Source organism: Thalassophryne amazonica, chromosome 18 (genome assembly GCF_902500255.1).
Source record: "Thalassophryne amazonica chromosome 18, fThaAma1.1, whole genome shotgun sequence".
Taxonomy (NCBI): Eukaryota; Metazoa; Chordata; class Actinopteri; order Batrachoidiformes; family Batrachoididae; genus Thalassophryne; species Thalassophryne amazonica.
Genome location: NC_047120.1, coordinates 3,137,867 through 3,161,320, shown reverse-complemented (window position 1 = coordinate 3,161,320; position 23,454 = coordinate 3,137,867). Strand labels below are relative to the sequence as shown.

Here is a 23,454-nt window from a genome sequence, read left to right as displayed (position 1 = left end):
GGAAACGCAGCTCCCCAACAAGTATAGACCCATCTGTTGCTTAACAACAACTTATAAATGGCTGACAGGAATTATAGCCGATGCCGTTTATGAACATTTGGACACTGCTGGCTACCTGGAGAATGAGCAGAAAGGTTGTTTCAGAAAAAGATTAGGTGCTAAAGACCAGTTATTGATAGACAATGCTATCCTGGAGGACTGCAAAAGAAGGAGGAGAAACCTCAGCATGGCTTGGATTGACTACAAAAAGGCATTTGATAATGTCCCACATTCATGGATTATGAGATGCCTAGAATTGTATAACATCAATAAGGAAGTAAGATCTCTCTTGAAAACACAAATGAATAAGTGGAACACCACCATCACTCTAAACCATGCAGAGGGGCAGATAATAATCCCAGACATAAAAGTGACGCGAGGGATATTCCAGGGAGATAGTCTCTCTCCACTCCTTTTTTGTCTTAGTATTGATCCATTAAGCAAGATCCTCAAGGAATTGGACATCGGGTATGACTTAGATGGAGGTAGAGGAAGAAAACATAAACAGGTGGTGAGTCACCTTCTGTTTATGGACGACTTGAAGATATTTGCAGATTCAGAGAGGGGACTCAGGAGATTAGTGGAGGCAGTCCATACGTTTTCTAAGGAAATCGGTATGGAATTTGGGCTGGATAAGTACTCTAAATGTACAATCAGAGGTGGTAAAAAGCAGGTCACAGAAAATATACAGTTGGATGAGGGGAACGTTATTGAAGATTTGGCTGAGGATTCCACGTACAAATATTTGGGAATTGAAGAAAATACTACAATAGAGCATAAAAAAGAGAGAAAGTAACACAAGAATACTTAAACCGCTTAAAGAAGATCTGTAAATCAGAATTGACACCAAAGAACAAGATCACAGCCATAAACCAGTTTGCATTGCCTGTGTTGAGCTATGGCTTTGGCATAGTAGACTGGCCACAGGGTGAGCTTAACAAATTAGATACTAAAACTAGGAAGATGCTCACCCTACATAAAATTACATACAGAAATCAATGTATGGATAGAATATATCTCCCTCGTCGAGAAGGCGGCTTAGGTCTAGTGGAGATCAACCAGGCTTATAGAGCATCTATAATAAGTATTGGGCAGTACTTAAAGAGCTCTCAAGAAGAAGTTATGAAAAAGGTTATGCAACATCATATTAAGACTATGCCACAACAGACCTCTATTATAAAACTGGCAGAAAACTTTGGCGGAGATCTTTTGCGAGAGAGAGAAAGCAATGAGCTGACACCTGCAACGACACTAGCAAGACTGGTCAGGGAAAAATACAGCAAAAGAGAACAAAAACATCGAATGAACAGATGGAAACAGCACAAAAGGGCTGGCCGATTCCAAGAAGAACTTGAAAAAGAATACATAGACAAAGAAGGATCTGTGCGGTGGCTTACAAACGGAGAACTTGGTTTTGATGGGGAAAGAATTATAGTTGGAGCGCAAGACCAAGGACTATTAACAAATGGCTTCAAAAAAAATGGCAGGAATATCACAGAATGATCAATGCCATTTCTGTCATGCAGCTGTTGAGAGTGTAAACCACTTAGTATCAGCATGTCAGATCCTCATGGCAGACGGACATTACACAAGCCGGCATAACAAGATTTGTAAGTATTTACATTGGAAAGTATGCAAGGAACTGGAGGTGGAAGTAGAGGGACACGTTTGGGAGTATGAGCCAGCACCAGTCTCATCCAATGGAAAAGTGACTGTCTTTTATGACAAAGAGATCCCAGCAGGAAGACATATCGAAGGAGGTGCAGTAAAACCTGATATTGTCATTTGGAACAAGCAAGAGAAGACAGCAAAAATTATTGATGTGACAGTCCCCAATGACTATGGCCTGAATAGAGCTAAAAGGGAGAAAATCACGAAATACCAAGACCTTAAAAATGATCTATGAATAACGTGGTCAATGAAAGAAATTGATATCATACCAGTCGTGGTGGGAGCAACAGGGCTTATGAAGAAGAACCTGAAGAAATATCTTGAGGCAATCCCTGGTCACCCAAGTGCCCATGAGGTGCAGATATCCGCAGTTAAAGGAACAGTTACCATCTTGAAGAGAGCCCTCGGATACAATGCCAATAATGATTAATGTTTAGGATGTAACTGTAGACCCCAGGGTTGGGGCCCATTACACTCTGTAAAAAAAGAAATTGAAGAGAAATAAAAAAAAAAGACAAAAGCCATTTGGCTGTTCTGAATGTGGTCAAAGATTTGGACATAAGTGCAGCCTGAACAGACACATGATAATTCATACACGCCCAGGGGACCAAGGAAACACAGCTACCCAACAAGTACAGACCCATCTGCTGCCTAACAACAACATACAAATGGCTGACAGGAATCATAGTTGATGCCATTTATGAACATCTGCACACTGGTGGCTACCTGGAAAATGAAGAGAGAGGTTGTTCCAGAAAAAGATTAGGAGCTAAAGACCAGTTACTGATAGACAAAGCTATCCTGGAGGATTGCAAAAAAAGGAGCCGAAACCTCAACATGGCTTGGATTGATTACAAAAAGGCATTTGACAGCGTGCCACACTCCTGGATCATGAGGTGCTTTGAACTCTACAACATCAATGAGGAAATAAGGTCTTTCCTGAGAGCACAAATGAAAAAGTGGAACACCACCATCACCGTCAATCACACAGAGGGACAAGTAACAATCCCAGACGTATGAGTTCAGAGAGGGATATTTCAGGGAGACAGACTCTCACCACTTTTATTAACCATAGACTCGCTTAGCAAGATGACATCGGGTATGACTTAAGTAGAGGCAGAGGAAGGAAAAAACAAATTCTGAACCATCTGCTGTTCATGGATGACTTAAAAATTTTTGCTGACTTAGATCAGGGACTCATTTGGCTCGTGGAAACAGTCCATAAGTTCTCCAAAGACGGTATGGAATTTGGACTGGACAAATGCTCAAAATGCACAATCAAGAAAGGTAAAAAGACAAAAATGGAAAACATTCAGCTGGATGAAAGGAGCTACATTGAGGATTTGGCTGAAGACTCCACATACAAATACTTGGGAATTGAAGAAAATGCTACAATAGATCACAAGAAAATGAGAAAGAATACAACATAAGAATACCTAAACCACTTAAAATAGGGAGGAGATGGTCTAGTGGTTAAGTGTTGGGCTTCAGACCAGAGGATCCTCTGTTCAAGACCCAGCCATAATGGAAAGTCACTAAGGGCCCTTGTGCAAGGACCTTGCACAAGGGCCCTTAGTGACTTTCCATTATGGCTGGGTCTTGAACAGAGGATCCCTGTCATCGGTCAGCACACTGGTCATACAGTGTACACATGTATGACCAGTGCTACATTAAGTATGTAGCACTGGTCATACTTAACGTGACCAGTGCTACTTTAAGTATATAGCAATGGTCACATTAAGTATGACCAACGCTATATGCATTCATGTATATAGACACGTGGTCAAGCGCTATATACATGCAGTCCATTTATCAGCAAATCAAAGTTGACACCAACAAACAAGATCACAGCCATAAACCAGTTTGCAATACCAGTGGTGACCTATGGGTTTGGTACAGTAGACTGGCCACAGTGTGAGATTAATAAGTTGGACAGGAAAACCAGGAAGATGCTCACCCCCCACAAGGTTACATCAGTGCATGGACAGAATATATCTCCCTCGCAGAGAAGGTGGTCTGGGTCTCACTGAAATCAGCCAGGCCTACAGAGCATCGATAACAGTACTTAAACAGTTCTGAAGAAGTAGTCATGAAAAAGGAAGCACAACTTCACGAGAAGACCTTATCCGAACAGACCTCAGTAATAAAACTGTCAAAAACCTTGGCCGAAGATCACCTACAAGAGAGAGGAAAGCAGCAATCTGACACCTGCAACAAAACTCACAAGACAGACCAGAGAACAATACATCAAAAGAGAAGGAAAACATAGAGTGGACAGATGGAAACAACACAAAAGAGCTGGACTATTACAAGAAGAACTGGAACAGGAATACAGTGACAAAGTTGGATCAATCATAGAAGTAGAGAGATGGAACGCCAACTTCTGATCTCGGGGGCTGAGGTTGTGCCGCGCATGCGCAAGAGGAGTTTGGGTTCTTCACTTCCGGTCTTTTGCTCTGCAGCCAGTCCTTCGTTCACAGGTATTCTGTGAACTCCAGTACTCTGCTCGACAATATCAGACATAAAAAGGTTAAAGGTTTTGATCAGTTATTCTGATTTGATCAGTTATTCTGAATAATTTAACAAGCCTTACATTTTGTAGCTCTTACATTTTGTAGCTGCCCCGGTTATCGCTCACAGTCACACAGCTCTCAGAATAAAAATGCTTCATCTGTGCTGTACTGTTATTGCTGTGAAGGTTTGCAAACAACCGGTTAGTTTGAAAGATCAAGATATAACCCACGTATCCCACACGTCCGGAATTATTCAGATCAAATATACCTTATATAAAATATAGATCTTGCAGTCGCTTAGCAACAAGGCAAGTTTTAAGACCGTTAAAGTTAAGTTTATGCTGTCTCCAGTGCATTATGGATAATCTCAGTACATTCATGACAGGAGAAATGCATTTGTGATGCTCTGATCAGGTTCCTCACGGACAACATCATTAAACGACAACATCATTAAACTCTTTGTATATTGTGTCTAAAACTCTCATGAATATATCATCTGGGTTTATAGATTCTGTTATTGTTTGTTTTATGTAAAAATACAAGAAGAAGCTCATTGTGAGCTGCAGTCACTTTGCTCTTTAACGTCCTGCTTATGTCAAACACTGTCGTCTTTGTTCCAGAGTAATGTTTGTGAACAGCCTGGTACCCACAATTTTTCATATATATCATTCTGAAATTTTTACTGAAGATTCCTATCCTGATAGGCAAGAATGATTCAATATTCAAGGTCATCTATGGTCAAAGGACAGTCAGGAAAAATCTCTGTCTTCAACAATGAACAAATTTTCAAAAATTCATAACTGTCAAAAAGATCAAATTTCTTTCATATTTGAGAGTGTTATGTAGGATGGTATCCTTTACTGACTGTTTGATCCGGATCTGATCCAGATCTTGTGGCCATTTAAATTTAATATGGAAAACCCCATTTAATGTGTATTTTACATTACATCATAATCAAACATTCCCCAGTCATAGTGACACAGAAAGTTCTGACAGAAATGTAACAAATGTTCTCATATTTGACCAATTTCAAGGAGGTGAGAGTTTAGTTTTTCGAAATTAAATCCTCAGATGTTGCAGCTGTGTGTAGTGTCTAACGTACCTGGTTGTCCTGCATCCTCATGCCGTAGGCCTGCTGCCGCGCATTCTCAACAGCCTGAGGGTGCATTCCTTGCCACAGGGGGCAAACTGTCCCGTCGTCATGTACGCAGGGTTGAGCTGCTCTGCCTGAGTGAGAAATAAACCCCCTAGAGCTCTTATGTTCAATGCACAAGTGCTCCAAGCAACATTTCTCAACCTTCAGATGGCACCACACGCATGGTCATGTGATCAACTATAACTACTCCTGTACAAAAGCACTGTATACAGCCCAAAAACACCTGCCAGTGATCTAAAAAGTAGACCGAGGTCATGACAAAGTGAAGAACCACACTGAGTAATGATCAATTAAGGTTTCAGTCAAATCAGTCACACAGGTGCAAAACCCTAAAACGATGGACAGATCCACAATTGAACACGTCCAGACCAAAGACACAAAGGAAGGAAACGTCAGTATCTGAAGCAGCCGGGATCACAAATATCAGACATCAAAACCTCAGATGCAGAGGGAGGTTGGGAACCCCTGGCTCAAAGACACCAGAGCGGCTCAAATGATCCAAACAAAAATCCAAACCGATTCAACACAATACTGTTAAAGTGAAACTTCACTTCTGTTTTAGGACACAAAGAAAACCTGGAGATCATGAAATACCACAGTTGAAGCCATTAAAGACTTCTTTTAAGGTATCCAAAGACTGGTTCCCCAACACCATTATAGTTCTCTGTGGTGGCATTGAAAGGACTCAACTGAAGTGGATCTGCATTCTCCTCTGAACGCTTCCTGTCAGAGGGTTTCTGGGTATGTTAAAATTAGAGAGAAACCGTGGACAAATCCAGGACATGAAGGCATTTTGCCTCAGGTCCAAAATTCTCTAAGAGAGCAGGTACAAATGTTAAGAGTTTTTACCAAAACTTAGGGCAACCATGTATCTGGTGTAGTGGCACGTCGCTCCCACCTCACTGTGTGCAGGATCAGAATGAAGCTCATGAAATCAACTTCCTGCATTAAAGGCTATTCTCCAACAGACGTTCTTCAAGTGGCATTGAACTAATCCACCGGATGGAGTAGCCCACCAGAACTTCTTTTTTGAGACTTCTTGAATCAATTGTCCTCTCCACTCACCAAGCTGTAACAACGCCGCTGGACAGGGCAGTGGAGCGGGTGCACCACCTATCAGCAGCATTCTGTTACCTCCATTCAATGCCACTGGAGGGACCTCAGAAGAGTCATATCACATGCTCCATTTGGCCTACAAATTCCCAGAAGGAGCTGAAGGATGTGACCTTTTGGGTTCCAAATAAGTAGTCGGGGGGGGGGGGGGGTGCTCATTTGATCTTCTGGTGCCACAGATTAATGCTACCAGGTAGCATTAATCTGTGGCACCATGTCAAGATCTGTCCGAGTCTGACACTCATTTATACATTTGATGATGAACTTCACCAACCTGTTTTTGAGTTCTCTTCCTGTATCTGGATAAAAGACAAGATATGAAGAGCTGTTTTTGTCAGAAAACAAAAACCCCTTTTTGTCATTGTGAGTGCACCTTTTTCTTGTTCTGTTTGTGGACACGACACACCAACCCAAATCTTCTCATCCTTGAAAGGTCAGACTTCTTCTCTGTCCCATTTTGATGGGGACAATAAGGAGCTGAGGTCTCATGCTGAATGGTGTTTAGACAAAGCAGTGACTGAAACTCTGGAGATGTAAACTCTGTGCCGTTATCTGATCTGATGCACTTGATTTTTCCATAAGATGCTCCATCAGCAATGAACTTCTCTGTAGCTTTAACTGTGTCACTCTGAGCTTTCAAAAATACCCAAAAGTAGCTCCTGAATAGTGATCAGTGAATGTTAATGTGGACCTGAAACCATCCTTTGCTGCTGGCTCTGTAGGTCCTGACAAATCTGTATGTCCGAGTGATACTTTTGCTCTTTCATCTGGTTCTCTGTTCCTGCTCTCGACTCACACTTGACATTTAAGATCAGCCTCATCAGTTTGACCTTTAATTTTCATCCCCTCTGTCACTTTTCAACTTTAACACATCCTCATAGTTACAGTGACCTAATATTTGGTGCCACATTTGAAGATGGTAACATCCATGGCATTGATCATTCACTATTCTTAAAATCCAAAATTTTAAAATTTACTGATATGGTTCATTTTCAAAATGTACAAATCGTGTATAAAGCAATAAACAATTTACTTCCTGGAAATATTAAAAACAGGTTCTTTAGTAGAGTAGGGGATTATAATCTGAGGTGGGAGTTTAACTTAAAACATCAGTGGGCACGTACAACAAAAGGTTTTTGTATTTCTGTTTGCGGAGTGAGGATGTGGAACAGATTGAGGGTGGAGCTCAAGCAGTGTCCAAGCATGAACCAGTTTAAGCAGCGGTATAGGTACATGGTTTTTTTTAGGTATAGGGAGGAGGAAAGGTGTAGAGGGTTAGGGTGTTTTGTTGATCATTGTTTAGTTGTGTCCAGTTTGTGTGTGTGTGCTTTGCATATGCGTGTATGTAGGTATGTGTATATATGTATGTATGTCCTTGTATGTGTATGTAGGTATGTATCTACACTAGATATGTTTATGATGATGGGATTTGACTTTGTGTTGTGTTAAATGTGTTTGTAGCATGGCCCAAGCAGAGGGTCACCCCTTTGAGTCTGGTCTGCTTGAGGTTTCTTCCTCAATACATCAGAGGGAGTTTTTCCTTACCACTGTCACCTGTGTGCTTGCTCTGGGGGTTGGTAATGAGTATATATGTATGTATATAAGGGATGGGTGTTTATAAGCTTTGCTTCTGTTCACCCCCTTTTGGTCACACGTCACTGTGGAATTGTCTTGTGGATCGTTTTTTTGAGTCTGTGTGCTAAATAAATTTATTCATTCATCATTGATCAACATCACTGGACTGGAAAACCGCATCTTAACATAAAGGAGGAACAAACAGCCTTCAGTTTGTTTGACTGGGAGGAAAACTGCTCACAGGAGCAAAGTCAGTCATTTATTGATCATCTGCTGCACTCTGACAATGACAGCAGAGTGAAGAGCACATTGAAGAACACAACAGTTCAACATCTTTAAATTACAGGACTGATGGAGGAGATATAGCTTTTTTCATTATTTTTCTTTTGTCACTGCAAGTCACTGTTAATACTCCAGTCCAGTAGGTGGCGGTAATGCAACGTTAAACTCTTCACTACAAACGAAGAACTGTTTCCTGTTGTCGTCCGAGGCTAAAGCTAGTTAGCTGGAGACGCTGGAAACTTCTCTGAACAGACCAAACCACTCTGTGATCCTCGAATATGTTTTTGAAGACCTCCAGAAGCATAAATGTCGACAGTAAACCGGAAGAAGAAAAAGCGAAGTTAGCGCGAAAAGGTGGAAGAGCTGAGAAGGTTGTTGAAACAGCGGCTAACTGCTGCTAATGAAGCCGAGATATTTGAGTTGGTAGAAACAAACAGATCGCAGAGCAGCAAGAAGAAACGAGTGGATTTAAAGAAGAGAAGAAACTAGTCAACGTGCTGGATGCTGTTTTCAAGCCTGAAGTTCGCTGATCCAGAGCAGGTTTGTCCACTAAACTTTATTTCAGACCAACTCCACCACATCCAAATGATAGCTGTTAGTTTGCGTTGATTGAACACCAAATATCAGCAAAATAAATAAGACAAACTGTGACTTATCAATCAATCAATTTTATTTATATAGCGCCAAATCAGAACAAACAGTTGCCCCATGGCGCTTTATACTGTAAGGCAAGGCCATACATTAGTTACGTAAAAACCCCAACGGTCAAAACGACCCCCTGTGAGCAAGCACTTGGCGACAGTGGGAAGGAAAAACTCCCCTTTAACAGGAAGAAACCTCCAGCAGAACCAGGCTCAGGGAGGGGTAGTCTTCTGCTGGGACTGGTTGGGGCTGAGGGAGAGAACCAGGAAAAAGACATGCTGTGGAAGAGAGCAGAGATCAATCACTAATGATTAAATGCAGAGTGGTGCATACAGAGCAAAAAGACAAAGATACACTCAGTGCATCATGGGAACCCCCCAGCAGTCTAAGTCTATAGCAGCATAACTAAGGGATGGTTCAGGGTCACCTGATCCAGCCCTAACTATAAGCTTTAGCAAAAAGGAAAGTTTTAAGCGTAATCTTAAAAGTAGAGAGGGTGTCTGTCTCCCTGATCCGAATTGGGAGCTGGTTCCACAGGAGAGGAGCCTGAAAGCTGAAGGCTCTGCCTCCCATTCTACTCTTACAAACCCTAGGAACTACAAGTAAGCCTGCAGTCTGAGAGTGAAGCGCTCTATTGGGGTGATATGGTACTATGAGGTCCCTAAGATAAGATGGGACCTGATTATTCAAAACCTTATAAGTAAGAAGAAGAATTTTAAATTCTATTCTAGAATTAACAGGAAGCCAATGAAGAGAGGCCAATATGGGTGAGATATGCTCTCTCCTTCTAGTCCCCGTTAGTACTCTAGCTGCAGCATTTTGAATTAACTGAAGGCTTTTCAGGGAACTTTTACGTCAACCTGATAATAATGAATTACAATAGTCCAGCCTAGAGGAAATAAATGCATGAATTAGTTTTTCAGCATCACTCTGAGACAAGACCTTTCTAATTTTAGAGATATTGTGTAAATGCAAAAAAGCAGTCCTACATATTTGTTTAATATGGGCTTTGAATGACATATCCTGATCAAAAATGACTCCAAGATTTCTCACAGTATTACTAGAGGTCAGGGTAATGCCATCCAGAGTAAGGATCTGGTTAGACACCATGTTTCTAAGATTTGTGGGGCCAAGTACAATAACTTCAGTTTTATCTGAGTTTAAAAGCAGGAAATTAGAGGTCATCCATGTCTTTATGTCTGTAAGACAATCCTGCAGTTTAGCTAATTGGTGTGTGTCCTCTGGCTTCATGGATAGATAAAGCTGGGTATCATCTGCGTAACAATGAAAATTTAAGCAATGCTGGGGAAGCATGTATAAAGTGAATAAAATTGGTCCTAGCACAGAACCTTGTGGAACTCCATAATTAACCTTAGTCTGTGAAGAAGATTCCCCATTTACATGAACAAATTGTAATCTATTAGATAAATATGATTCAAACCACCGCAGTGCCTTTAATACCTATGACATGCTCTAATCGCTGTAATAAAATTTTATGGTCAACAGTATCAAAAGCAGCACTGAGGTCTAACAGAACAAGCACAGAGATGAGTCCACTGTCTGAGGCCATAAGAAGATCATTTGTAACCTTCACTAATGCTGTTTCTGTACTATGATGAATTCTAAAACCTGACTGAAACTCTTCAAATAGACCATTCCTCTGCAGATGATCAGTTAGCTGTTTTACAACTACCCTTTCAAGAATTTTTGAGAGAAAAGGAAGGTTGGAGATTGGCCTATAATTAGCTAAGATAGCTGGGTCAAGTGATGGCTTTTTAAGTAATGGTTTAATTACTGCCACCTTAAAAGCCTGTGGTACATAGCCAACTAATAAAGATAGATTGATCATATTTAAGATCGAAGCATTAAATAATGGTAGGGCTTCCTTGAGCAGCCTGGTAGGAATGGGGTCTAATAGACATGTTGATGGTTTGGATGAAGTAACTAATGAAAATAACTCAGACAGAACAATCTGAGAGAAACAGTCTAACCAAATACCGGCATCACTGAAAGCAGCCAAAGATAACGATACGTCTTTGGGATGGTTATGAGTAATTTTTTTTCTAATAGTTAAAATTTTATTAGTTAAAAAAAGTCATGAAGTCATTACTAGTTAAAGTTAAAGGAATACTCGGCTCAATAGAGCTCTGACTCTTTGTCAGCCTGGCTACAGTGCTGAAAAGAAACCTGGGGTTGTTCTTATTTTCTTCAATTAGTGATGAGTAGTAAGATGTCCTAGCTTTACTGAGGGCTTTTTTATAGAGCAACAGACTCTTTTTCCAGGCTAAGTGAAGATCTTCTAAATTAGTGAGACGCCATTTCCTCTCCAACTTACGGGTTATCTGCTTTAAGCTGCGAGTTTGTGAGTTATACCACGGAGTCAGGCACTTCTGATTTAAAGCTCTCTTTTTCAGAGGAGCTACAGCATCCAAAGTTGTCTTCAATGAGGATGTAAAACTATTGACGAGATACTCTATCTCATTTACAGAGTTTAGGTAGCTACTCTGCACTGTGTTGGTATATGGCATTAGGGAACATAAAGAAGGAATCATATCCTTAAACCTAGTTACAGCGCTTTCTGAAAGACTTCTAGTGTAATGAAACTTATTCCCCACTGCTGGGTAGTCCATCAGAGTAAATGTAAATGTTATTGAGAAATGATCACACAGAAGGGAGTTTTCAGGGAATACTGTTAAGTCTTCAATTTCCATACCATAAGTCAGAACAAGATCTAAGATATGATTAAAGTGGTGGGCGGACTCATTTACATTTTGAGCAAAGCCAGTTGAGTCTAATAATAGATTAAATGCAGTGTTGAGGCTGTCATTCTCAGCATCTGTGTGGATGTTAAAATCGCCCACTATAATTATCTTATCTGCGCTAAGCACTAAGTCAGACAAAAGGTCTGAAAATTCACAGAGAAACTCACAGTAACGACCAGGTGGACGATAGATAATAACAAATAAAACTGGTTTTTGGGACTTCCAATTTGGATGGACAAGACTAAGAGTCAAGCTTTCAAATGAATTAAAGCTCTGTCTGGGATTTTGATTAATTAATAAGCTGGAATGGAAGATTGCTGCTAATCCTCCGCCTCGGCCCGTGCTACGAGCATTCTGGCAGTTAGTGTGATTCGGGGGTGTTGACTCATTTAAACTAACATATTCATCCTGCTGTAACCAGGTTTCTGTAAGACAGAATAAATCAATAAGTTGATCAATTATTATATCATTTACTAACAGGGACTTAGAAGAGAGAGACCTAATGTTTAATAGACCACATTTAACTGTTTTAGTCTGTGGTGCAGTTGAAGGTGCTATATTATTTTTTCTTTTTGAATTTTTATGCTTAAATAGATTTTTGCTGGTTATTGGTGGTCTGGGAGCAGGCACCGTCTCTACGTGGATGGGGTAATGAGGGGATGGCAGGGGGAGAGAAGCTGCAGAGACAGCCAGCAATTCAAGGAGAACATGCGGCTAAACATGTCACTCCCGGTCCGATTGGGGAGGGGCCCAGAGAAAACTACAGAGTCCGACATTGTTTTTGCAAAGTTACACACCTATTCAATGTTAATTTTAGTGACCTCCGATTGGTGTAACCGGGTGTCATTACTGCCGACGTGAATTACAATCTTACCAAATTTACACTTAGCCTTAGCCAGCAGTTTCAAATTTCCTTCAGTGTCGCCTGCTCTGGCCCACGGAAGACAATTAACTATGGTTGCTGGTGTCGCTAACTTCACATTTCTCAAAACAGAGTCGCCAATAACCAGAGTTTGATCCTCGGCGGGTGTGTCGCCGAGTGGGGAAAAGCAGTTAGAAATGTTAACGGGTTGGCGGTGTACACGGGGCTTCTGTTTAGAACTACGCTTCCTCCTCACAGTCACCCAGTCGGCCTGCTTTCCCGGCTGCTCGGGATCTGCCAGAGGGAAACTAAAGGCGGCTAAGCTACCTTGGTCTGCACCGACTACAGGGGCCTGGCTAGCTGTAGAATTTTCCACGGTGCGGAGCCGAGTCTCCAATTCGCCCAGCCTGGCCTCCAAAGCTACGAATAAGCTACACTTATTACAAGTACCATTACTGCTAAAGGAGGCCGAGGAATAACTAAACATTTGACACCCAGAGCAGAAAAGTGCGGGAGAGACAGGAGAAGCCGCCATGCTAAACTGGCTAAGAGCTAGTAGCTGCGCTAAGCTAGCGGATTCCTAAAAACACACAAAGTGAATAATGTGTAAATAATTTAGAGGTGATTCAGCAGAGGGAGTGCTTTAGTTAAGGCACGTGAAGATTACACTGTGAAACAAATTGTTATCTAGGTAACTAGATCAATCTAACTGCGCAGATTAACAGCTAACAGATACAGCAAAACACCGCTGTGCTCCGGAACAGGAAGTGATACAATACCGCAGTGAGAGCCAACGACCAGTCAATGATGATGATCCAATGATGATAAATGGACAGTTCAGCTTGGTGATGGACTGATGAAGCTGATCAATAGATACTATCGATTACTGTTGTTCCTCATTTTATACAAACAAAAATGGAACTTTGCACACTTCATAAAATCTGAAGCTCATGAATTAACATCTGAACATAAGATGCATCACATTGCTCACGTTGTTGTAGAAAGACTGAGCTTCAAAACGTGAACTGGGGTGGGCAACTTGTTCCAGAAAGAGCTGAGAGGGTGCAGGTTTTTTTTTGCAGCAACTGATTCCATCAGGTGATTTCAGTGATTAATATCACTTTGAGCAGATGGAATCAGTTAATCAGTGAAATCACCTGATGGAATCAGTTACTGAAAGAAAACCTGCACCCTCTTGGCCCTTTCTGGAACAAGTTGCCCACCCCTGAGTTAGAATCAGAAGACTTAATTTAAACTGCTGATGTTCCAGCTGCACAGATAACCAGAGATACAAGTCGACATGAAGAGCAGGAGACTGGATAAGAAAAATAACCATCGTAAGTTCTTTCAGCTTCTTTTTGTTCAGACTCACCACAGCAGATCTGATATGTATCTGCATGTTGATATGGCACAAGTTTTACACCGGATGCCCTTCCAGACACAATTCCACATGACATGGAGAATGGGCACAGGTGCTCTTGAACCGATGACCTTCTGGTTTGGAAGCAAGCACACTAACCCCCACGCTGCCCTGTAATAAAAATAACCATATTAGAAGAAAATAAAACTGAAGATCTATCTGGATAAGACAACTTTAAAAAGCTCTTTAACACTGAGGGTGAATTATGGCCCCTGATGGTGTTGATAATATCACACATAAAAATGATTTATTACACATTCTGAGAGTGGAAGAGTTCTTGGACATGTGACCAACTGCAGACATGTTAGTATTGGACATTTGAGGAACATTAAAAGGACTGATGAGACACAGTGAGACAGGGAGGGGACAGCTGTTATGTTATTGAGTGACAGGGAGGAGTTATAGTCTAATGGATAATTTTGAGGCTACATCGCCCACTGCTAGACTACATGACATCATCAGTTGTCTTTGTCATTGCTCAGTGTGAACAGTAGATGTGATTGGCTGTTGCATTTTATTGCTGTAGGATTTTTCTGTGTGTTTCGGCTGTTTTTCTGCTCCTGACTGTTACTGTGCTGTTCAGTGTTACTGTTCTGTATGTACATCTGTCTCTGTCAGATCTATATTGGGGGAGTCGCCCTGATGTTTGGCACAAGATCAGAGCTTCAGGGTGTTTTTCCTCGTCTCTGACACTGGGACCAAATTATTGTTAAATTACAAAATGCTCTGAGAGTGTATTTACTACAACATGACAAATTATTTTAATCAATTGCTAATAATTGGTTTTTCAATTTGACATGGTTTCTTCAAGCTTTAGTCAAATTATGAGTCAGAGTAAAGATGAAAATTTACCAATATGGGATTTTTTTAGTTTTAATTTTTTGGCTATGTGGCCCAGCCTGAATTGAGCTTTTGAATTATTTTACAACAAACCTTGAAAATTGCCCTTAACAAGGGTGCAAGTTTGACCATCAAGACACCTAAACATACACTCAACAAAAATATAAGGGTGATTCTTAGACTATGGGCACTTATTATGTCCTTTGATCATATTGTATGAAAAACAGTAAAAAGGGGAAATTTCACACTTCTATAGTTATCTTTACAATGAAAGTGTGTTAAGAAATTTGTTCTAGTAGTCTATGATGACTTTTTCACCTTTTTTCAGCATCATTATATGCAAATATTGCCGTTTTGTGCTTGTCCTACACCCAGACTTTTGATCTTCAATGATAAAAATGAATGGTAAAGAAATGTTTTTTCTAATGTTTTAAAATATCTCTGAATAAAATATCAGTAAAATAATCAAAACATAATTGGGGTATTCAGTGTCATACAACTGTTGTGATTTTTTTTAAACAAAATATAGTTGTCCCACACTATTGCCGTAATTTCCACCACAACACTGTAATGTCCCTTTAAACAGTTTGTATGAAAGATTGTTTGGGTAGTTTCTATGGAGATAAACAGTGACATCAGAGCACATGTATATAGCGCCAAATCACAACAAACAGTTGCCCCAAGGCGCTTTATATTGTAAGGCAATGGTGTGGTGGAAATTACATTTACAAGGCCAATAGTGCCCGTAGTCTAAAAATCACCCAAATATGGAAAACCATCTGGTTACGTGAAAAATTCAGCAACAAAAGGAGAAGCAAGTAAGTGGGAAACCATTTGGCTGTTCTGATCGGACTAAAAGACAAAAACAGAAGAGCTCTGTGAACAAACGCATGACAATTCACACAGCAGAAAAACCATTTGACTGTTCTGAATGTGGTCAAAGATTTGGACAAAAGAACCATCTGAAGAGACACATGATAATTCATACAGGACAAAAACCATTTGAGTGTTCTGAATGTGGTCAAAGATTTGGACAAAAGAGCCACATGAATGCACACGTTAATTCATACAGTACAAATGAATGGACTGACTCCTCGGTGCCTGGACTTTTCTCCGCTCTTCTACTGACTACAAGGTTTTCTACAAACATTTCTAAATCCCGACAGCTGAGGGACAGGCTGAAACAACTGCCAACAGCTGCTGATGAAGAAGTATTTGAGTTGTTAGCAGGATTGATCACAAACTATGAAGAAGAAATTCATTGTCTAAAAGAAGAGAACAAAGGACGGAAAGTTCTGGAAACTGCTTTCAATCCTCGAGTTCGCTTGTACAAAGCAGACATGCAGCCGTTGTTGGTGATTAAAGAAGAAACTCTTCCTGAAGTCAGCAGGGAGAGCAGCTTCAGCAGCTGGAGGAGGCAGATCTCACCAAGTTTGGTTTCACTGCCGTCCCTGTGAAGAGTGAAAATGATGATGAAAAACCAGAGTCATCACAGCTTCATCAAAACCAAAGTGATGAGAGCACAGAGGCTGAGCCTGTAGCCAGCAGCTCATCTGTACACAGAACACTGACAGCAGAAGCTGATAGAGAGGACGATGGAGGACCACAACCAGCCAGCAACTCAGGTCCAAACAGTCATTTACAACCAGATACCAGTGGCAGGAGTTCAGACAGTTCTGATGACAGTGATGACTGGAAACAGACCAGAGAACTTCAGTCAAGTTTTAACTGTCAAAAAAATACCAATATTGTTCATTCAGACAACACTGATGAAAAACAATTTAAAGGCTCTAAATATGGAAAAGCATCTGGTCACATGAACAACTCAGAGCAACAAAAGGGGAGGCAAGCAAGAAGAAAACCATTTAGCTGTTCTGATCGACGACAAATACTGGAACAGAAGGACACTCGGCTGGATAATCCACCAGATCAGCATAGTTCTGATCCTGGACCCCAGCAACAACAGCATCAATGGGCCAGAAGAAACAAACGAAACTACGTCACAGTAAATTGGACCATTGAAGAGGGAAAAAAAAGATCTTCACTTACTCAAGGCATGAGAAGTGGGGCAGAAAGAAAAAGGCAGTATTTGAGGAGCGCATACAAGAAGCGGATCTACCACCAGAAAAGAAAGAAGCCACCACAACTGCAAAACTGGAATCGATCGCCTCACAAATCGCAAAATATCTGACAGCAGAGGAAATAAAAAAATAAAGGATAAATAAATAAAGGAAGCGGTAAAAGATTATCAGTTGATGGATAAAGGGAAGCAACTCCAGTTTAAAAGGAGTCAGTGGAAGAGGGAGGAAGAGTGGATACTGCTGTGGGCAAAGGAATATGCCAAAATGAAATACCCCAAAAACCAGACAAAGAGATCTAGAGAATGGCAAAAAATACCCCGCCACCACTGCCCAAGTAAGAAAGACATCCCATGTAAGACTCTCACCACCCAAAAATCCAACTTTATCACACAAAAACATTTCTTGGAGGATGAAATAAAAGCGATGCAACAGGAGGTTGAGCAAATGATCAGAGACGACATCTGCCCTCTGACACAACCCATTGCACCACCAAAAAATGATTGCCCTCAAAAAAAGTACATCCCTGAAAAAACAAACCATCCACTGCCCCCTGAAAAAACGAACCATTCACTGCCCCCCGAAAAAACGAACCATTCACTGCCTCCCGAAAAAACTTACTATTCACTGCCCCCCGAAAAAACGAACTCACTGCCCCCCGAAAAAACGAACCATTCACTGCCCCCCGAAAAAACTTACTATTCACTGCCCCCCGAAAAAACGAACAACTCACTGCCCCCCGAAAAAACGAGCAACTCACTGCTCCCCGAAAAAATGAACAGCTCACCAGCTCATTTACAAAACAATATACAGGTGCACACAGACCCAGAACAGCAGGAACTAGAAGAGGAATTGGCAAATAAGATTGAAGCAACAAGAAAAATGGACATGAAAGAGCAGCCAAAGCTGACTAAACTAAAGGAGAATACAAAATTTAAAAATATCCTGCAAAAAGTTAACATAGGATTGACCAAACTGGTCCCAAGAGGAGCCACATTGACAGAGTTAAACTCTGTAAATTATAGAGCGGCATGGTACATACAAAGTAAACTAGCCCCACAAGATTTGGAGAGAAACGGAACCACAAATAAGAAAAAGAATACCATGCCACAATGGAAAAAGAAATTACAAGAAGAAATCAGCCATCTAAGAGCAGAGATCTCCCAAATGGCCACATTTTTAGGAAACAAGGACCACAAAAAGAATTTTCTTAAAAAAGTAAATCGCATTAAAAGAAAATACAATGTTGAAGACAAACAGCTAGGTGGAGGGGTGGCTGAACATCAAGCCTTAGTAAAAGCTTTTGCAGCACAAATTAGGAACAAAGATAAGAAAATACAAGCAAAACAGATAAACTATTTGCAAAAATCCCAGACTAGTGTACAGAAAGCTGGCAAACGACAAAATAGAAGTACAACAGCCACCTGAGAGAGAGGAAATTCAAAAATTCTGGAGACCACTCTTTGAAGACCCAAAACAACACCAAGAGGCTGAGTGGATTGAAAAAATAAAACAGAAAAACAAAGACAAACAACAAATGCCAGCAATTGTAATCACTGAAGAGGACATCAGAAAGAAAATAAGTGAATACAGTAACTTCAAGCCACCTGGCATTGACAAAATCCCAAATTTTTGGCTGAAAAGACTGACAGCATTACACCAACATTATGCTGTGACTTTCACAAGAATACTGAACGGAGAAGAGGACACACCAAACTGGCTAACGACAGGGAACACAAGCCTAATTCCAAAGACCAAGGAAACACAGCTTCCCAACAAGCACAGACCCATCTGCTGCCTAACAACAATGTACAAATGGCTGACAGGAATCATAACTGATGCCATTTATGAACATCTTGACACTGGTGGCTACCTGGAAAATGAACAGAAAGGTTGTTCCAGAAGAAGATTAGGAGCTAAAGACCAGTTACTGACAGACAAAACTATTCTGGAGGATTGCAAAAAAAGGCAGAGGAACCTCAGCATGGATTGACTACAAAAATTTGATAGTGTACCACACTCCTTGATCATGAGGTGTTTAGAACTCTACAACATCAATGAGGAAATAAGATCTTTCCCGAGAGCACAAATGAACAAGTGGAACACCACCATCACCCTCAACCACACAGAGGGACAAATAACAATCCCAGACATACGAGTTCAGAGAGGGATACTTCAGGGAGACAGCCTTTCGCCTCTCTTATTCTGCTTAATCATGGACCCGCTCAGCAAGATCCTGAAGGAGCATGACATCGGATATGACTTAAGTAAAGACAAAGGAAAGGAAAACCAAAAACTTGTAAACCACCTGCTGTTCATGGATGATTTGAAAATCTATGCCTACACAAAAAAGGGACTCAATCAGCTTGTGGAAACTGTCCATAAGTTCTCAAAAGATATTGATATGGAATTTGGACTGGATAAATGCTCAAAATGCACATTGACGAAAGGTAAAAAGACAAAAACCGAAAACATACAATTGGATGAAGGGAGCTACATTGAAGATCTGGCTGCAGACTCCACATACAAATACTTGGGAATTGAACAAAGTAATACAATTGAGCACAAGAAAATGAGAACAAAAACAACACAAGAATACCTAAACCGCTTAAAAAGATCTGCAAAACACAGTTGACACCAAAAAACAAGATCACAGCCATAAACCAGTTTGCAATACCAATGCAATGGGTTTGCAATGGGTTTGGCATAGTGGACTGGCCACAATGTGAGCTTAATAAGTTGGACACAAAAACCAGGAAGATGCTCACCCTCCACAAAGTCACATGGGTGATTTTTAGACTACGGGCACTATTGGCCTTGTAAATGTAATTTCCACCACACCATTGCCTTACAATATAAAGCGCCTTGGGGCAACTGTTTGTTGTGATTTGGCGCTATATACATGTGCTCTGATGTCACTGTTTATCTCCATAGAAACTACCCAAACAATCTTTCATACAAACTGTTTAAAGGGACATTACAGTGTTGTGGTGGAAATTACGGCAATAGTGTGGGACAACTACATTTTGTTTAAAAAAATCACAACAGTTGTATGACACTGAATACCCCAATTATGTTTTGATTATTTTACTGATATTTTATTCAGAGATATTTTAAAACATTAGAAAAAACGTTTCTTTACCATTCATTTTTATCATTGAAGATCAAAAGTCTGGGTGTGGGACAAGCACAAAACGGTAATATTTGCATATAATGATGCTGAAAAAAGGTGAAAAAGTCATCATAGACTACTACAACAAATTTCTTAACACATTTTCATTGTAAAGATAACTATAAAAGTGTGAAATTTCCCCTTTTTTTTGTTTTTTCATACAGTATGATCAAAGGACATAATAAGTGCCCGTAGTCTAAGAATCACCCACATACAGAAATCAGTGCATGGACAGAATATATCTCCCTCGCAGAGAAGGCGGTCTGGGTCTCACTGAAATCAACCAGGCCTACAGAGCATCGATGATAATTATTGGACAGTACTTAAAGAGCTCTGAGGAAGAAATCGTAAAAAAGGTCGCACAACACCACGAGGCCTTAACTGAACAGACCTCAGTCACTAAATTGGCAAAAAACTTTGTCGGAGAACTTCTACAAGAGAGAAAAAGCAACAGTCTCATGCCTGCAACAAAACTTGCAAGACAGACCAGAGAACAATACAGCAAAAGAGAAGGAAAACATCGAGTGGAAAGATGGAAACAGCACAAAAGAGCCGGACGTTTCCAAGAACAACTCGAAAAGGAATACATCGACAAAGTTGGATCAATGCAGTGGCTTAAAAATGGAAAACTTGGTTTTGATGGAGAAAGAATTCTGATTGGAGCACAAGATCAGGGACTTCTAACAAATCGCTTAAAAAAAATGGCAGGGGTCTCACAGAATGATAAATGCCGATTCTGTCATACAGCTGTTGAGAGTGTAAACCATCTAACTTCAGCATGCCAGGTCCTCATGGCAGATGGGCATTATACATCCAGACACAACAAGATCTGTCAATATCTCCACTGGAAGATCTGCAAGGAACTGGAGATGTAAGTCAAAGAACATGTCTGGGAGCACGAGCCAACACCAGTCTCATCCAATGGAAAAATAACGATCTTCTACGACAAAGAGATCCCAGCAGGAAGACACATAGAAGGAGGTGCAATCAAACCTGATATTGTCATCTGGAACAAGCAAGAGAAAACAGCCAAAATCATTGATGTGACAGTCCCCAATGATTACGGCCTGAATCGAGCTGAAAGGGGAAAGATCTCAAAATACCAAGACCTGAAAAATGACCTAAGAACAACATGGTCATTGAAAGACATCAATATCATTCCAGTTGTGGTAGGAGCAACAGGCCTGATGAAGAAGAACCTGAAAAAATACCTTGAGGCAATCCCCGGTCACCCAATAGTATAAACACTAAAATGACTCTTAGAAAATTTACAGCTGTTGGTAAAAAAAATTTATTTGGGGTTTGTCATCATTTTCCTCACCTGCATAGTGCAGGGAAATAGTTGGAGAATAAACCCGGTTGAGCTCTGGTTATTAACTAGAACCAGTTCATGATGTCTGCTGCTGTAACTGTAAGGTCAGAGGTCGATGGTGGAGGTGGAACGAGGAGTGTCTTAAAGGGGAAAAATCAGCGGCGTTTCTGATTCTGTCATGAAGACAATTTGGCAGCAGAAATGCTGGAAGATCAACATGACAGAAGAGACGGACATGAACTGAGGACAACAGGGTGTCCAGATTTACAACGCTGACGTTCAGCTGCTCTGATCCAGGTTTCTGACAGCTTCAGTCAGCTGGATGTTGGCTCCTCCTCCTCTGCATGGACAGACACGCCCACCATAATGTGTCAGTTGTGTTCTGTGGTCATTCTGTAAAACACTCCTGCATGACGATGCGGCTCTATGACGTCATATTAATGTTATCAATCAATCCTCTGTGGGGGCTGATCACCTCTGATCTTTGCATCGTGTTCAAAAAATCCATTTACCAAAAATAAATTCATGGTGTTATAGCTGAACCTGTAGTTTCACACTAAATCAACTCAAACCATGTTTTTCTAAAACTTAATCTTTCATTGTGTAGTTATTAAAGTATTCCTACATTTTGTGATTATTTACAACAAACAGTGATATTTAAATTTCTACTGGGGTTATTTTCAAATCAACAGAGTAAAGAAGCAGACTGGAGATCATCTTGGACTGATGTGATGTTGAGAGAATGTTCTCAGAGCTTCTTACCTCGTAGCAAATAAATCACAGATTTGACAGAAAACAGTTTTTTCAGTTCCCACCGGTTGGCCACGGGGCAAAATCTGTCCAGGATATAGTTTTTGAATTTGCACTGACTTTCAAGTGGCAAGAGAATATCATTTGATTTTGATCTGTGGTAGTCAGGACTATCAGAAACTGCCAAGTTCCCTCAAAAATAGTTGGTCCTTAATGAGTAATTAGCCGTTAATTAGCGGCATATCCATGAGATGTGAAAACGGCTAAAGAATTATTTAGAATATCAATAGATAATATTTTATTGACATTTACAAGAAATAGTTAAGTGTTGTAGAAATGCATCATAACAACTGATCAACATACGTATCATGGAATAGGGAGGTAAAAGCCTGCCCCCTGGTGGTGATATCATGAAGGACACAGTGGACTTTTATCTTGGTTTAAAATGACAATAGACATCTAATTCCACAGACCCTGAAGCAAAATGGACATTATATAATTTGAAATCGGGGATGTGCTCCAAAATGATCCTGGACAGAGTTATGGTGCAACAAAATCACAAGAATATTCCAAGACAAAAATTTCTGTTTTGTTTTTTTTTCCCCCCAGCATAGCAGAAAAACATCCTGCTTGACAGCGCCTAAGTGCATGCGTGATGACATCACAACTCTATCTGGTTAGGGAGACAAGGTTTCTTTCAATAACAAGAACTGTCAAAAAACCTTCTCGTGTGGTTGGAGTTGTGTGGCGATACAAATCGCCGTTTGAATGCTTGAATAACGATGTCAGTCACACAAATCAATTAATAGTGAAAACATGTTCATTGCACCCAGAATGTTGCTATTTTTGGTAGTTGAACTTTGCGGTGCGGTGTCATAATAACGCATCAATCAGATGCTCCGCGAGGCCTCATAACATCCTGAACAGTGCCCACCTGTTGTATGGTTGGGGGTGCCTGGCTGCCTTTCGTTTCTGTCTTCTGTTTCTGTTTTTTGTTTTTCCTTCCAGGTGGCACGCATTTAGGACTGAGTGGCTGTGTGGCTGAGTTATCAGGACCTCACCCTGATCACCTGAGGCTGATCATGTGCAGCTCATCAGGACTCACAGCTGTGGTGCATCTACATGGATTGGAGCATGGTGGCATTTAAGTCTGGAGTACACAGTGTGTATTTGCCAGAGACTCGACCTTGTGACCAGACGGGTGAGATCGTCGTCTTGAGAGCCATCTCATTATCATGGATGCAGAGACCGTCCAGGTTTGACGCCA

The 23,454-nt window shown here is 40.7% G+C and overlaps 1 long non-coding RNA gene across 1 annotated transcript; it reads left to right on the top strand.

Moving 5' to 3' along the window:
• The first annotated feature begins 5,199 nt into the window (after nucleotides 1-5,199).
• LOC117530269 lies at nucleotides 5,200-17,563 on the top strand. The gene is made up of 3 exons (XR_004566278.1): nucleotides 5,200-5,209; nucleotides 17,163-17,168; nucleotides 17,378-17,563. It is a non-coding gene; the product is annotated as an uncharacterized LOC117530269 (long non-coding RNA).
• Nucleotides 17,564-23,454: the final 5,891 nt, after the last annotated feature.